Source organism: Ambystoma mexicanum, chromosome 2p, assembly GCF_040938575.1.
Source record: "Ambystoma mexicanum isolate Mex_15411 chromosome 2p, UKY_AmexF1_1, whole genome shotgun sequence".
In the NCBI taxonomy this organism is placed as follows: Eukaryota; Metazoa; Chordata; class Amphibia; order Caudata; family Ambystomatidae; genus Ambystoma; species Ambystoma mexicanum.
The window spans coordinates 1,378,702,628-1,378,720,455 of NC_090923.1; the positions used below are offsets into that span (position 1 = coordinate 1,378,702,628).

General features: G+C 46.9%; 1 protein-coding gene and 1 pseudogene across 5 annotated transcripts in view; both read left to right on the plus strand.

Moving 5' to 3' along the window:
• Positions 1 to 17,828, plus strand: part of LOC138567511 (uncharacterized) — a 530,120-nt gene that overhangs the window by 507,106 nt on the left and 5,186 nt on the right. The window lies entirely within an intron of this gene.
• LOC138566056 (akirin-1A-like) lies at positions 15,932 to 16,783 on the plus strand (annotated as a pseudogene).

Sequence of the window (17,828 nt, forward strand, 5' to 3'; positions counted from 1 at the left end):
GTACAGAAAGCCATAGGCTATTGGGAATGATGGCATCCTGCATATTCATGGTTCCACTCGCCCGTCTGCGCATGCGTCCTATGCAGGAGTGGCTCTCGAGCCAATGGTGTCAAGCAAGCAGTCAGTGGAACGGTCTAGTGGTTGTCTCCACAACCCGCATTCTGTCTCTGCAGTGGTAGTCAAAGAGAACCTTCTCAATGGAAAATCCTTCACCCACCCCGCAGTGGAAGCCACTCTCACTACAGATGCATCCCTGTCAGGGTGGGGAGCTCACCATCTACACCAGACAGAGCATGGCACACCGCCACAATCAGTAGCCAACAAACATATCAACCTGTTAGAAACTACTTTCTGTATTCAAACCCATAAAAGCCTTTCAGACACAACTGCACAGGAAGACTGTTCTGGTCCTTACAGACAGCACTATGGCCATGAATTACTTGAACAAACGGGGAGGCACTTACTCTCCGGGGCTATCCAAACGGCCACATAGCATATGAAAACGGGCACTCAAACACAACATGTTCCTCCTGTCACAACACGTTCCAGGGGAACACAATCTTCTGGCAGACAGGCTCAGCAGAGACGTGCAGCTTCCCATAGAATATGAGAGGCGCTTGCACGAACACATTTTACACAATGCCTTTGCAGAATGGGGACATCCAGACATCGACCTCTTTGCAACACTGGAGAATGCACAGTGCCCCGACTACACCTCCTGGTATGCCCAAAGACTGTCCAAGGGGAACGGTGTCTGGATCACAAGGTGAAGGAAATTTGCCTACGCTTTTCCCTCAGTTTCTCTCCTCAGCAGGATAATTCACAAGATGCTCCAGGAACAAGTTATACTAATACTTATAGCACCAATGTGGGCTTGACAGCCATGGTTCTCGCATCACATGAGACTGTCCCTTTGCTCTCCAGTGAAACTGCCTTGCCCATATAACATGCTGTCCCAAGATCAGGGAACAACACTGCACCCATGCCCTCAAACTCTCAACTTTGCAGCATGGCTCCTGAGGTCATAGAGTTCGGCATCTCAAGCTGCCTTAAAGGTGTATGGACGTTCTTAGAGAGGCACGAAAACCTAATACTAGGCACCGTTATTCCAGTAAGTGGAAACGTTTTGCCATTTGGTGCAGTACTCGTAACATCAACCCCATTGATTGTTCACCCACACACATAGTCCTTTATCTAACTCACATCTTAGACTCAGGACTAGTTTTTAAATCACAAAAGGCCCACCTTGCAGTCCTTTCTGCTTAGACCACATCTCAAAGCAAGGTTTCCTGGTGGAAAGTCCCTTTAATCAAGGCTTTCATGTAAGGGGTAAAAACATCCTTTCTAATCCAACTCCCGGATGGAACTTGAATGTTGTTCTAACTAGACTTATGAGCCTTCCTCTTGAGCTAATGCACAAGGCTAGTCTTAATGCTCTCACCTATAAAACAGAGTTGGTGAACTGCAGACTCTCTCAGGTCAAGACCCATTTCTTACTATTCACAAGGAAAAAGTGGTATTGCGTGCACATCCACGCTTTGCACCTAAATTCATTTCCAAGTTCCATGTAAACCAGTCCATTGAGCTTCCAACTTTCTTTCAGCATCCTCCCTGTAACTCAGCTGAAAGAAGCCTCCATACATTCGCTGTTAGGAGAGCAGTGGTGTATTACCTTGATAAAAACAAAACCACTACAAAAGGCAGAGCAATTCTCTGTCTCTGTTGCCGCTGGTAGAGATGGTGGTCTCTAAGTCAGCAAACTCTAGATGGATTGTTAAATGCGTCCAAATGTGCTAGTATCTGGCTAAGAGAGATTGGCCCTCATTCCGAGTTTGCAGGTAAGGGAAAAACGATGCCGTTAAAGGATTACCGGCATCGCTTACCGCTACGGGCTATTTTGACCAACCAGACTGCTAATAACAGCACCGTAAAGTACGATGCCGTTAATAGCGGTCTGGGCGCGAGCGCGTGACCGACCATGCCGATATTAGCGGCATGCCGTAAACCGGAGTAGATCACAAGTGAAGCGGACATGCAAATAACGACCTCATGAAGGTGGAAAAAGTGCCTACCGGCATGCCGTAAATACCATACATCGCCGACCTGCCGTAAAGAGCCCTGAGCAGTGTTCCCAACTGCCAAAGGTGCACACAATCAGCACAGGTGGAGGCAATGGAGTCAGACCCAGAACAAAAGGAGCACACCCACACACCACACCCCCTCCCACACCAAGATGATTCAGATAGTAGTAGCATTACTGGAGCTGGAGGACTTGCTTGCATTGCCACAACAACAACAGCCGCCACCACAGAGGAGATGCAGGAGGAGAAGGAGGGTGAGACAGGCCCAGCATGCCCCACCAGTGCAGCCACCGTTACCACGCCGGCAGCCCCCAATCCCTCGCATCACACCCACTCCCTTCAACCTAACCCCTGAGCAGATCCACACCCTGTACCGTCTGGACTGGGACACCATCACCACCATAGTGGACCCTTGGGTGTAATTTTAGGGGGGGGCAGGGGTGTTTGTCCCCCCAACTTTCATGGCACACCATGTTCTCTCCATTCATTTGGCTGGGGCACCTTTTCTTCAGATGCCATGTCCCCCCCAACATTTTCAGCAAAGTTACTCCATTGAGTGGACCTGATACATGACGACATAGTGAGCCTCATTGAAATACGCACCGCCATCCCCCCTCTACTGAAAGTAGTGTCTGTGCTCCACTTCCTTGCCACAGGCACCTACCAGCACACAGTGGGGCACATGCATGGCATATCACAACCCTTATTTTCCCGGATTCTGAACCAAGTGCTGGATGCCCTTCTCAAGCACACAAGGGACTACATATCCTTACCACGGACTACCCAGGAGATATTTGATACAAAAGTTGCCTTCCATGCACTGGCAGGCATGCCAAATTGTGTAGGTGCCCTCGACTGCACCCACGTGTATTTGGTGGTCCCGCATGCCATGGAGGTGGTGTACCGCAACCGCAAGCAATACCACTCCATCAATGTGCAGATGGTATGCGACGCCAGCAAGATCATCACACATTGTTGTGCCCGATATCCCGGATCAACTCATGACTCTTTGGTCCTGCTGAACGCCACCCTACCACGCTTCATGGAGCGACGTGCCTGGCTGCTTTGTAAGTAGCAGGACTGGCACATGGCATTTAAAAGGGGGGAGAGATGCACACACCACCATGCTGCCAATGTTGATGTGACTGCACGATGTGCATATCACCAAACATTGTGCCCCAAACCATCACATACCGTACAAGACACACAAATCCCATATGAATGAAGTAAGGCCCACACCTATCACGACATGACTAACAGGAAACCACCCCACATCCCACGATACATGCACCACCTATCAGCGACCGTCACCCTCCGTAACGCCATCCTGCACCATGCAGTGCATATGCACCATGTTGCTGTCTCCAGCATATCACCACACAGGACAAGCATCCCTGGGAGTGCATCATACTGAACCTACTAGGGAATCCACTGTCCGGCACAGGGCCGGCACAATCACAGGAGTGCTGCATGTCACCATGGGAATGCCAATGCTGAGAGCCCAATATAGCTCAGACTACTGCCAAATCTCACAGGCACAACACCTCACTATTTTGACACTAACACAGCTGTATGCATACACCATGCATGTGCTACTAGACGTCAGTGCACACCATCATCTTGAAGATGAAACCCACACCATTAGACCATGGCACAGGATACATGGAGGGACAGAAAATGGCAGCAATGCATCCAGGGACATGAGCATGTGGGCAACGATAACCTGCAGGCATGTGTGACTAGTACAGCTGTCCTTCATGATTCCCCTGACATTTACCTTCATTTTCCTCTCATACAGGTGATAGTGGCTATCCCTTGAAGCCGTGGCTCCTCACCCCTGTCCGAAACCCACAGAACAAGCACGAGGAGGACTACAATCGTTCCCATACCCGTACCCGTGTGGTCATCGAGCAGACCTTTAGCCTGTTGACGGCACGATTTCGCTGCCTCAGCCGGTCGGGTGGGGCACTCCTCTACAGGCATGAAAAGATGGCCAAGATCATCATGGCATGTGTAATGCTGCACAATATGTGCATCTGCCGGAACTTGCCCCTGCCCCCTGACATTGAACTGTAACCACCTGATGAAGATGAAGGGGAAGGTGAAGATGTGGCAGGACATCATCACAATGCCGATGCACAGGAGGGACGTGCTGTGCGCCAGTCAGTGATTGCACAATATTTCTGACACACATGTCAGCAGAGGGTGACATGATTGTTGGACAGAGGGCACTGGGTGTGGGGGTACATGTACACTATGCACTGTATATGAATAAATGAGGTCTTCTTTTTCAAACAACCAGTGTATTGAATGTAACAATATGAACTTAAGTGCCAAGACCCTCCAACACCCTCCCCTCCCTCCCCCCCACAACACCCCCACACACCTTCACCCCCCCACAACTCCCCCACACACCCTCACCCCCTCCCCCTCCCCTCACAACTCCCCCACACACCCTCACCCCCCTCCGCTCCCCCCACAACTCCCCCACACACCCTCACCCCCTCCCCCACAACTCCCCCACACACCTTTACCCTCCTCCCCCTACCCCCACAATGTCACCCACCTCCCCCTCCCCTCACAACTCCCCCACACACCCTGACCCCCCTCTCCCCCACAACTCCCCCACACATCCTCACCCTCCTCCCCCCATAACTCCCCCACACAAGTCCTATTGAGTCCACAAAGCCGAAATGAGGCTGCCATAACATTCACTCAGCACTCCCAGAGCCAGGGGGTGGCATGTCCCGTCGGCGCAGTGCACGGACCGACCTGCGGAGCGGGCTGGTTTGGTTGGAACTGCAGGAGGATGGTGTGGCCTCCTGCTGAGGTTGTGGGGCGGGATGACCTGCCTCCAAGGCATCAGCGATGCGCCCTAGCACCTGCCGGAGGGCTGAGACATCCTCGCAGAGACGGTTGGTGTTGTCCGTAAAGGACCGGCCCAGTGCTGACAACTCTGTACGTCACTCCTCTCTGGCCTGATGGTTGTCCTGTACAAATTCTCGGATGAGTGCAGTGAGCACGTCAGCCCGCTGTGGCCCTGCGGCTGCACCTGTGGGTGTGCTGGGAATCTGGCTGGCATGCCCAGCCTGCTCATCCTCTCCAACACTGAATACTGGACTGAGATGTCCCTGGGTGTGGTCATGGCCAAACTGCTTTGGGGTGTTGGCGTTCACGGTATCGCTTGTAGATACCTGGGGGGATGCAATTTGGGTTGGGGTATGGACCACATCCATTATATCATCTTCCATGGTGCCCCAGATGTCCTCCTGGTTGTCATCCACTGTGAGGGGTGCCGTGGCTGCCACCTCCCCAGCCACACTGCACTCCTCCGAATGGGGTGTCTCACAGGTATCTCCAGGCAGGACAGTGGGTGGGGGGGTGGTGGTGCTGTGCCCTCCACAGGCTTTGGTGGTACAGGTGTAATGTGTACCTGCGGTGCCTTGGTTGCAGGGACACAGCACCCCCTGGCTTGTCCCCTGGAGGTTGACGGGCGGTTGCTGTCCTCCTGGGACCTCTTACTGGGTGTGGCCTGTGCAGAGGTGGTGTCCTGCCCTTCGCTGTCATGCTCACTGCCTGTGGGGCGGAAGAGAGGGACGGCATGAGTGATGTTTGGATAGGCATCATACATACATTAGGACAATTGCTCATCCACACAATTGTGGCTAATAGATATTTGTGTATTTGTATTTGTATTTTGTTTATTTGTAAAGCGCAACCAGGCCCATGGGCAACCGGGCGCATCAACTTACATATAGTTTACAGAATGTTACAGTTACATACAGTAGATAAGGAACATAAGTTGAGACCCGACAGGAGGCTCAAGCTCATTTACAAGGAGTTAAAGAAATAGCAGACAAGTCAGTAATGGTAAGTAAATAAATAAGTATAAGTACAGTAAAGAAGACTAAAAACAGGAATCTAAAGCAATTAGGCTTGTGTCCATGTCCTGAAGCCAGCGTTTAGTGTTGCGTTTGAATAAGTGGAAAGAGGGTTCAGATCTTAGTGAAGCAGGAAGTGTGTTCCATAGCTTGGATGCCAGTACAGGGAAGCTAGAACCTCCTGAGTTATGGAGTTTGAATCTCAGTATAGACATTGTATTCATTTGGGCCGCTCTGAGTGGTCTTGAGGACATGTGTGAGGTGAGGTGAGTTGGTTGGTAGGGTAGGCTGGAGCGAGGTTGGCTATAGCTTTGTGAGTTAGAGCAAGAGTTTTAAGTGATATTCTGTGCTCAACCGGGAGCTAGCGCAAGTTGCGTCTGGTCTCCGAGATATGCGCTTTCTTCGGGATGTTAAGGGCAGCCCTAATGGCGTTATTCTGAATTACTTGTAACTTGTTAATGTTCTTATCGCTCGTACCTAAGTAGAGGGCGTTACAATAATCGATTTTGGACAGAACTAGAGTTCTAGGAAGTGTGATACAATTAGATGTGGTAATGAAAGGTCTGGCAGTGATGAGTTTTCATGTATATGCGGAAGCTGATGCAACTGCGTTGGTTTGTTTGAAGAAGGATAAGGTAGCGTCAAGGTAAATGCCAAGTGTTTTGGTATTGTTAGAGACGGTGATGGAGTTACCATCTATAGTGAATGATATGAAGGCAGTGTTAAGTTTCTTGAGTTTAGCATGTGTACCAAGGATTAGCAGCTCAGTTTTTTTGTCATTTAGACAAAGACCATGTTGCGCCATCCATGCTTGTATCACTGAATAAATCTTGTTGAGGGTATTGTTGTCAGTTGCATAGTCTCCAGAGATGGGAATGAGTATCTGGGTGTCGTCCGCATAGTTAGTATACGTAACACCCAGATAGTCAAGTATGTCGAATAGGGGCTTGGTAAAGACATTGGGCCTCATTACGACTTTGGTGGTAACCCTTAAATCCGGCGGTCGCGCTATTACCGCCGGATTTAAGGGTCCGCCAAATCAGGACTTCGGCGGATTTCGTCCCAGCTCTTGGCTGGGGGGAAATCCGCTGAAAATTTGCGATATAAGACCGCACATTTTCCCCATTCAGCACAATGGGGAATGGGGCATTCCCGAATGGGCTCAATGGGGAATGGGGAATTACATTACCGCTGAACTCGTGATCCGGCACTATTAGAGCCGGGGAGTTCGGCGGTAGGGCTAATACCGCCGGTGGTTATACCGCCGGCGTTACCGCCAAAGTCGTGATCAGGCCCATTGTATAATGTGGGAGACACACAAGAGCCTTGTGGAACCCCACAAGGTACCGGATACCGGAGAGGGTTCAGCAGAGTCAGTAGAAGAGAAGACCCTCATGGTTCTATTGGCCAGGAAGGAACTGATCCACAATCTGGCTGAGTCAGAGAAATGAGCAGCGGATTTCAGATGGTGACAGAGCGTTTGGTGATCGACCAAATCAAAAGCTGCTGACAGTTCAAGCAGTAGGAGGAGTGCTAATTTACCATTGTCTTTTAGTGCTTGAATTTGTGTGGCGAGATCTATCAGGGCAGTTTCCGTACTGTGTGTATGTGGGAAACCTGATTGCCTCAGACGCAATAGATTGTTAGATTCTAAATACTTCTGTCTTTGCATGTAAGCTGCTTTATCCAGTATTTTTAGTAAAAAAGGTACCGTAGGCCTATAATTAGATGGGTTGGCAGTGTCAAGAGACGGCTTTTTGATTAGAGGTATGACCCAGGCGTCTTTTAAATTATCAGGCACTATTCCAGTTTTGAATGAGGCATTGATAAGGTTGGTGATAAATAGTGCAAGGTCATGTGCAGCTGCTTTGATAGTAGGGGCAGGGCAGACATCACCTTGGCAATTGGATGGTTTGAGTTTCCTAATATTTTCCACGTCCCAAGTAGACAGAGGTGAGAAGCTGAATGGTTTGCAGGTAGGCTCACATGTGGAGGTCTTGCTAGGAAATTGCTTGTAGTTAGGCTCAGAGAGTAACATGCATTTTTTGTGTTAATTTTAGATTGTAGCAAGGCGATATTATCCAGAAGAGCCTTCTGGATGTTGGTACACCATAGTGCATCAGTGATACATTTGTCAATAGTTGAAATCGGACATTCTAGTTCTTTTAGTATCTTAAAGAGTTCTTTTGTGTTTGATTCCGCTTGTATGATCCTTATGTTGCAGGTGTCTTTTTTAGCAAGTATAATGGCCTTTTTGTAGTTGGAGGATGCTAAGGTCAGCTCATTCTTATTAGATACTGAAGGACACTTTTTCCAGTGTGCTTCTAAGTTCTTTTAATTTTGCGCAATTCCCTAAGGTGTGGCATGAACCCTGAGTTCAGATGACATTCGGGTTTAGGTTTCCGCAATTTTAGAGGGGCAATGGAATTCAGTGCTTTAAGTATTACTTGGTTGTAAGTGTCCACTAGGACTGTGGGGTCAGATGTAGAAGTGTTGTCAAGAAGGAGGATTATTAAGGGGAGAGGTTTATCAGGCGTAATGTCTTTCTTATTCCTAGTGTAAGTGGCTGGTACAATGATTGGTGCAGGGCATAGAGTAGTAGTTTTGATGGAGAAAGTTATTTTGTGGTGATCAGACCAAATACATGGTTCGTTAGAAAGAAGGTCGATAGTGCAATTAAGGTTAATACGCTAGTCCAATGTTCTACCTTTGATGTGAGTAGGCTCGTGAATGATGTGGGCATGGCCAAGGTCTGATAGGGTGTTGGCTGGTTCAATGGCATTAGTATTCAAAGGGTCATTAAATCCAAGGTTGAAATCCCCAAGTAGGATACTTTGTGAGTTAAGTTTGGTATTGGTGGATATAAGGGACACAATGTCCTCAGTGAATGTGGATATAGGTCCTGGAGGTCGGTAGATAAGGTGCACTGTTGCTGTATGGTTGGGCGATAATGGTAGTTTGATGGACAGGGATTCAGCAGAGGGGATTTGTAAATCCTGAATGACTCTGATGTCAATAGAGTTTTTGAAGATGAAGGCAAGGCCGCCTCCCTTCACCTGTTTAGTGTTTCTGTGTAGGGAAGGGCACGTCATTTCATACATGGGTGGTAGATGCAGCCATATGTCGGCGTCACTCATGGTGGCCAGGAACAGTGCTGTCTGACATGCTCACTATTTTGGTCATGCACGCTGTGTGCCTCGTGGAATTTCCTACTTTGTGTGGTATGTGTCATGTACGATATTGCCTTGCAGCAGGCATCAGCATGTGTCTCAGTTGCGTCGGCCTACTTTACAGGGAGTGTGTGTGTGGCCGACCATGGCGTGACTCTTTGGACAGACATTGGCATTGACTTTCATCAGATTTGGCTTAACAGTGTTTACTTTGGACACTCACCTCCATCAGCAGATGTCGTGGCGCCACACTCCATCTCGCCTACGCCTTCTATGGATTCTGACCCAATCATGCCTGCACATGTGTCCTCTCACAGGGTGAGCTTTATGGGTGAACTAGGTCCTCCTCCAGTTTCCACGCCTGAGTGCGATGGACCGATAATATGTTGCGCACTCTTAGGCGCAGATCGTCCCACCGCTTACGGCAGTCTTTCACTGTGCGGGGTGTGTTGCCCACCTCACTAACCTTCTGGGCAACAAGTGCCCAGATCTCATTTTTACGCAGCACTGCCTCCCTCCTCATGTTGCTGCTGAAGACTGTGCCTGCATGCTCGTGCAAAGTGTCCACAAGCATCTGGAGCTCGTCCTGATTAAATCTTTCCTTTCTGAGGCGGGCAGATCCCTTCTTCAGAGGTTTCGGCATTCTTGTCTTGTAGGAGGTACTTTTCAGTCGATCAGCAGTGTCCCAGGGGTCCTGTGTGCTGAGGATGGCAATGGATTGTGTTTTTAAAGATGGCTGCCGTGCTCCCTCCCGTTCCTGTGCGATGACGCTATTTCCGATTTTGCTTATTAGCGGTGACTGTAAATAGCGGTGACCGCTAATTACAGTCACCGTTATTTAGGGTCACCGCTAATGACTCATTGGACTATGTCGGTAGTGTAATCTGTGCTTAGCTTGATGCCAGTAAGGGCTTTTTGGGAGCCTTTTGCGACATGGCGCTAGGTACCTTACCGGCATGACGCAAAGCTTGTGCCCGCTAAGTCGTAATAGTCCTTTATTAGTGGACTGGTGCCAGCACGGACACGCTATTTGCGCCATGCCGGTAAGGGACGTTACTTACCTCCAAACTCGGAATGAGGGCCATTTACCCTTTACGCCTCAAGCACATTCTACTCGAGGCACGGGAGCTACTAGAGCTTTCATTGCAAATGTTCTGCTTAATTCTATTTGCAAGGCAGCTACCTGGAGTTCTTTTCACACCTTCACTGAACATTACTGCTTATATACACACTCTAAGACCGATTCTCAGGTGGGACAGACAGTGTTAAGACATCTCTTTGCTGCTCTTCCTTCTCACATCCCACCACCATCTCCTGGTACTGCTCGCTAGTTTATGCACAGCATGTGATTCTAAGCAGATTCACAAGCATCAGAAGACATACCTTAATCACCGTAATAGTAGTTCTGGTGCTTGTATCTACTTAGATTCACATGTGCCCACCCTTCCTCCCCTCTTTGGGTTGAAGGAACATAGACATCTTATACCTTCTTTTCTTCTGTATTCATGCATTCCCTTCAGGCTCCTTTATGGCAGACCAAAAACAACCGGGGGGACATTGACGCATGAGAGTTCTTGGGTACACTACATGTCACGTTAGGGATAGTGTTACAGACACGCCCAGATCGACATCCCTTTTTCGATCTTTGAAACAAAAGATGCAGTACTGTGTGATTACCACGTGTGTCGGACTATACACACATCATGTGAATCTAAGCAGATGCAAGCACCAGAAATACTATTACGGTGAGGGTTGTAGGTCAACTGGTCGAATCTAAATGGTCGAAAGGACAAGGTCGACAGGTCAAATGGTTGAATTTTCTGTTTTTTTTCACTTTATTTTTTTTTTTGGGGGGGTGGTCCCCCCAACCCCTTTTTTTTTTTGCTAAAAACCCCTTTTTTCCCTAAATGAAAACCTACAAAAATATATATAACTAAAAAAAACATTCAATCATTTGTCCTGTCGACCAAATTGTGTCGACCATTTGTCTGTCGACCATTTGACTAGACACCTACGGTGAGTAATGTATGTCATATATCTGATATATGGTTTTTGATTACTGACCTGTGATTTCTATATGCTTAGTTAGTTCATAAAGGACTAATAAATAATTGTATTTTTATATACTTGCTGACTAACTTTTATTATTGGTGGTGTTCTGTGTAGAATCTTTTTAGCCGTAGACCACTCTCGCACTTGTCCTGAGACTAAGCCTTCAATGCTCATCCACACTACCTTGTACCTTTTGGCTAACGTCTCAATGTTTTCCCTTTTTATCATAAAGAGGGTGGCCTCCTAAAATCCCCCTAATGAGGCTGATTTCTTTAAATCCATCTTAACACATAACATGGAAAATATCAGCACCATGTAGAAATGGAAACATTTATTTCAGAAAATATATAGGTGGATCCAAGTTCAATATGTTATAACTGTATTCATAGTTCCGTAGTTGAGCAACTATGGACCCTCTAATCCATCTACTCTGAATCTGTCCTCATCTATTTTATATTTTTCATAATCTTCGGTATGATTACAGGCAAATTATCTGCTGGAGGATTCCTGCTGTGCTTGAACCATTGCTGTTTTAAGGATGAGATCTGGGCCCATTGGCTTGACCCTGTGTTTTGGGCTTATCTGTGGTTCTTATATTCAGCTGCTGGATGTCCTTTCTAGGCCTGGCTCTGTCCTCTTGATGGTCCCTCTTGTTGACTGGGCCAGACCTTCTGTGCTGGTACTATCTCTGGGACGTTTTACTGTCAACTTCCTGTTCTTCCGCTTTGGTCTTCACGTCATGGTGCTAGTATCTTCTGCTGCCAATACATCAGTTCCCTTCCTCATCTGCTCCTCTAGACTGTCCTTGGTCGCCCCCTCGTATTATTCTTTCAGGGACCATTTTCTGTTGTGGGCTGCCTTCCTCCGTTCATAAAGAAACAGCAACCTGCTTTGCTAGGTGGTTCTAACAACTTTCTGTAGACATCCACTGTGTTGCTTCTGCATCTGGCACTCCTAGGAAGGGCAATTGTTTGCATTTTCTGTCATCTGGGTTGCCAATGGACCAGGGTTCTAGTCCCTGGCTGTTTGGATCCTGTAAATTGCACACGAAAAGCACACTTGTACACACTGGTTTGTGAAGGGCTCCCTGACTGGAGTTTTCTGGAACTATCAACATGGGTACTGGGAGAAACCTGAAGGTGTCTCACTTACTAGTCCCAGGGATCTGTCATCCAGGTGGCCAGGACACGGCCATTGCTAGTGGATCAGTTCCTGGAGGTGGACCAGTGCGGGGGGATCACCTGGATGGGGGGGTCTTCGGGAAGTGGAATTGAGACACCGAAGGGTGAGACGCGGTATCCCTTTCCTTATGACACCTTTTCCCCATCCTGTCCAGTATGATACTTAGAAACTCTACCCCCCCTTCCCCCACACCAACACTTCCTCACCCCACGAGTGACAACGGACTAATATCAGAGCCGTTTACTTGACATGTCCCAACACAAGGGTCAGGCAGAGTCAGGCAATTGCCGACAACTACACACACCTGACTGCCTTTTCCCTTCCCAACTGGGATAGAAGGCAGAGCACAAGAGCACACTCCGAGCAAGGCCGAATGCAGGAGGAAGCAGCTATTCCAGGACGGCAGGAGAAAGGTGGCGAGACCTGAAAGACGTCAAGGAAGTAGTTGCCCTTGCCTTTTCAACCCAGACCTGCAAAGCCTCTGATGAAAGAAACATAAGAGCGGGAATCGCAGCTGGCAAGTGGTGTGACGGATGTCAGCTGTACATGGAACCCCCCCGCACTGATAGCCAGGGCGGGAAGGTGTGCCTGCCATTGTGGTACCATTCTTGACTCCAGTGGCAAAAGAAACGCCAACGAATTCAGCACAGCCGGTGAGTCAGGGGAACGTGATAGTTGCCTGGTCTGTGTTAGACTCAAGGTTGCAGTGGCAACATTAAGAAGATTAAGAGACAGAGGTATTTTTTGAAAGAACATGGTACCCCTCTCCTGAAAGAAGACACTGTGTTGAACAAAAAGGGTTAAAGAAACTATAAATACCAAGAGGCCTTAGGGAAATCCGACGTCAGGTGTGAAGGTGGTCATACATGGGTCGAGCAAAACCCCTTGTACAATTGAATGTTCTCAACACGTTGTAGAAGTTGTGACGATAAACCAATTGTGAAACTGACGTTTGCACCTGGCTGAGGGGGACGCTGTATGAACTGTGATTTTGCAGTTCGCCTGCACTTGACATAGGCTAACAGAGTGACCCAGACACGAGACCGCCCTTCGGAAGTCTTTTTTTAAAGGTGGCAAGTGCTGTGGAAGGTCTGAGCCTGGATGAGGGGCACCTAACTTAAATGTGTTTGTTTAAAAAGACATTGAGACTCTTGAATAGTACAAATAAGGCAATTGTGACCAGAAAGCGATAGTGAACCCGACTGAGGGACGTCAAGAGAAAAGTTGTGAAGAAGCTAAGTGAACAACCTTGTGACAACAAGTATGAACCCGACTGAGGGATGTGCACAGTGAATGGTTGTCTGAGCCCGATTGAGGGAGGCTAATCAGAGAGAGGAGGATCGGAGCCCGGCTGAGGCAAATCCATGGGTGAAGAGTAATCACCCTACGTGAAGGTTATCAGAAGGAACTTTTGTTTTTTTGTTTTGGCATATCAAGCCTCTGAAGCAAGAGACTCTGCATGAGAAGAGACGTGGGTACAGAAGGTCCTGATATAGTGAAAAGGAACTGTGAGGTCGTGCCAGAAAAGCCCAGGAGTGTTCTGTGCTCTGAGTCCTGCCTCGTCACCTGCTATAAACGTGGAAAAGGGAGACACCAACCATAACATCCTGATTTATCATTTTTTGAACACTTCTTTCTTTTTTTGTGAACATTGTCCCACACTATTTTGTAGCATAGCAGTAAGGAATGGCAATAGGTTTTCTTAATATAGCCCTTTTTTATTTCACTAGACTAGAGTTCACTAGAACTGTATTCTTATTATTTGATGGTCATAGCTTGCTCCCATCTTAGATTTAGGTTTAGATTAGGCGTTTATCTCACCCATTTTACAGTTTAATAAACACCCTTGAACTGTGATCACTTGTGTCTGCCTTGCTTTGATACCATTCCTTTCTCACAGTACCTACTTCTGGGCCCTGGGATGGTGGGTTATTCTCCATATGTATCCTAAAGAGTCTATGTGGTCTGTGGTCAAGACTTTTTTCAAAAAGCCTGTTACCACATTATCTCGTTGACTTGCATTGGGGCGGATCCCCAATGTGCTGCATCTCGTCTCTGGGCTGCTGGTGCTCGAACCTGGCTCTGGAGCTCTTCTTTAGTGTCCTGTCTGGCGCCTGCTGAGGTTATTTATCACTATATCCTCACCTGCGGGGTAGAACTGTGACTTTCCCACTATTCTCCATACAAGATTATTTGCCTATTGTCCCGTTGTTTCCTGTGGGGAACATTTTACTCACCTAAACTCTTTGGAAGTGACTTTAGCGGTAGTTACGTGCCCCTGGACATTTTTCCACCACCAATCTTTGATCCAGTAGCTTTTAAGTGAAAGACTTGAATTTTAGCTTGCATCTGCTATATTTAATGTAATTCGTGTTGGGTATTAGCGCCACCTATACACCTAGAGTACAGCTAGTGAGAAATGTGAAATGTGGAGGGATTCAAAGCTTGTAGGTGTTGTTTGGTTATTTACCCACCCATTGACTGTCCATGGCCATGCTAATCCCTATGGTCCTTCCAACCCACTTCCTGCCCCTCCCCGCAAAAAATAACACATCCTCCTGGGATCTCTTTGAACTACATTTACCAAGCCTTACCATCAAATGTTGTGCTCATCTGCCAGTGTTTTTTCAAAGCAGTTGTCTGAGAGTTAATGACCTAATTGGAGCTGTAAACGCGCTACTGATATAATAAAGATGTCTTAACCAGTTCTGCCTTCAGTCACTCGTTTTATCAGCAATATGCATGTCCATCACTGAAGTCTAGTTAAAAACAAGCATTGCCACATCAAACAGTTTTGGCTTGTGTGTAGGTATTAGGCACTGCTTTTACATGCTCAGGTATTCGCATAATTTTTCAGCTGCTACCATCGATGGACAGTTAATACCACTACGGCAGTGCCTGCAAATGCCTTTCCCATGCCTACACAAAAGCCAGAACTGTTGGCTTTGCCAGTGCTTGCTTTAAGTATGATTGCAATGGAACTAATTCTAATGACACTGTATCTATTTTTCCCTGAAAGTGTAATGTCCTGGTTTTATACACCTAAATGTATCTTGTCTGTTGATGGCCTCTTACTGTGCTTAAATTGGTTTACCCTCTAGGTCATACATTTACCTGAGTTACACAATTGTATTTTCTAAATACTATGTTCTAGAGTCACAGTGTTTTGTTTTTAGCATCTGGGGCACTGTAATGACTATTAGTACAGTGAGTCTTCATGTCTGGTTCCCCTCTCTTCAAACCCTTTGTCTCTACCTGTAATGTGCTTTTTACTAAGTAGTGGACCTACATAGCGTAGGAGTGGATTGTTTCTTTTATGACAATTTACTGTTTGTATGCATACACTATGTATTTTGTGCTGTGTGTTATTTCTGCTTAAAGTACTGTGGTGAACCAGAAGAAGGAGTCAGACTAAGTAGTGTAATAGTTCAAGGGTGCTTATTCAAAATAAAAATAAAATGCCTATGTAGCTCTATCGCTATGAGGGAAGGTCGCCGTCTAACAAACTAAAAGGAGGCTCTCCCTCCTTTCCTGGCCTGCAGGTACGGCGCACGCATCGACAGACATGGCGTGTGGTGCCACCCTCATGCGGCCAATGGAGTTCGAGGCCCTACTCTGCTCACAGTCCCAGTCCATAAAGTGATGGAGGTGCGTCGTGCTTCCCGGCTCTCCGGGCACACCGGCTCCGCCAAGGTGCATTTTTCTGGCCAGGGGAAAGCTCTGCACAAGGAACTCCGGGAATGCCCCAAACCGTGCTCTTTAGAGGGGAACTGCGTCTCACACCAGAACAAATATTTGAAAACCTAAAACAAGAGTATTCACGCTACCAGAGAAGGAGGCAGTTAGAAGGGGCCTTTAATCAGTGTAAAGCTTGTCCTTCGAGTGAAGTGCAGCCTCACTGTTCATCGCTCACAGCACCCAGTTCTCCAGGTACATCTGTAAAGAAAAACCAGCCTACTTTCACTTTAAGGCAGGTTTGAATTTCGTGTGAGCGCCTTCTTAAAGATCATGACGAAAAGATAAGGGAGTTATATGAGCAAATTCTGAATTCAAAGTTAGCAGAACAATATGAATCTTGTATGGAATTCCCACATGATCAGATCATGCAACGGTATCGAGCACGACCTGCCAGCTATGTATCCTGAAGTTTCCTGTAGATACCTGTGTTACCAGCTTTGGATCTCAAGACAATAGCTGCTGTACATTTTGCTGTACATTTTGTAACTTGTTTGGTGCCACGTTTTTATTCTTCCTTTACATCTTGGGAAGTTACTATTGGTGGTTTATTTTCAATCGAAAGAATCGTTCGTTATCCATTTGGCACAAACACTTTCATTTTCTTCTGCTCGCTCAGCGACTGTGCCCTGTTTCAAACCAGGGGAAGCTTTCTCCGGAGCGACTTAAAACCTCCTGCACCATTTAGTGGCACTAAACGAAAATGGGACAAACTAAACGCAAGGGTGCTGGTCCAAGTCCAAAAGGAATAGCCCTTAGTCCAAATACCACGAACTAACTGGCCCTACCACTTAGGAAAACTTAACAAAAAGAAGGTGGCCGTAGCAATGGCCTCTGTCGTTGGCTTCTGTCTGGTGCAACACTTGGCTCCCTTCGTTCAGAAGAAGGCTTCAAAGTTCATACATTTCGGTATTTCTTTATACGAAGTTCATCCGTTTCTTGCAGTACAGTCCTCAGCCTCCCTGCTGGTTCTGAATGCTAAATTTAAGTCTTTATACAAATTCCATCTGGTTCACTTTTCTTAGGAAAACAAGTATTCCTTAACACAATTCCACCATTTCCTACTAGCGTTTGACAATGTCCTTGTCTTGTTAAATACTGGAATCCTCCAGGTTCCTTCTCCCAGTTCTATTCACTAAGTTTTGTGGTTCCAGGACTCTCCAAAGTCCTCTGGTTCTCTGGCAGGCTTGCCTTAGCAGGAAAATACAAAAGCGAGACTGATTACACCTCTTTACGTCACCAAGAAGTTGGAGCGACAATGCTTATAAAACCCACATATGTGGTTTCAAAAAAACAGATTATAAACACAAGATGTGGTGAGGCACAACTGTAACTGATGTAAGAAAATTATTTCATTGTATTAGTATCTCAAAATGTTTTTTAAACAAGTCAAAACACAGATTTTGACACAGTTGACATAAAAACAAACTGGACTAAAACACAGGTTCCACACACAACATCATGGCAAGTGAAAAGAGAAAGTTAACGCAAACAAATATATAAATTGGGGGGGGGGGCTGGGTAGAACAAAGGGCATACACTTAGTCACCCAGTAATTTCACAATAAACAAAATTTTGGCATATAGTTGCACAAAAACAAACAAACCCAGAGGTTGTTACTATGGGTATCTTAGATAGTTGTCGACATGTTGCAGCCTATTTGGTACATTAAGTCACTATCCCTAGTGCCTTTTTAGCTCTTAAATATTGGCCATCTTCAGGACAAC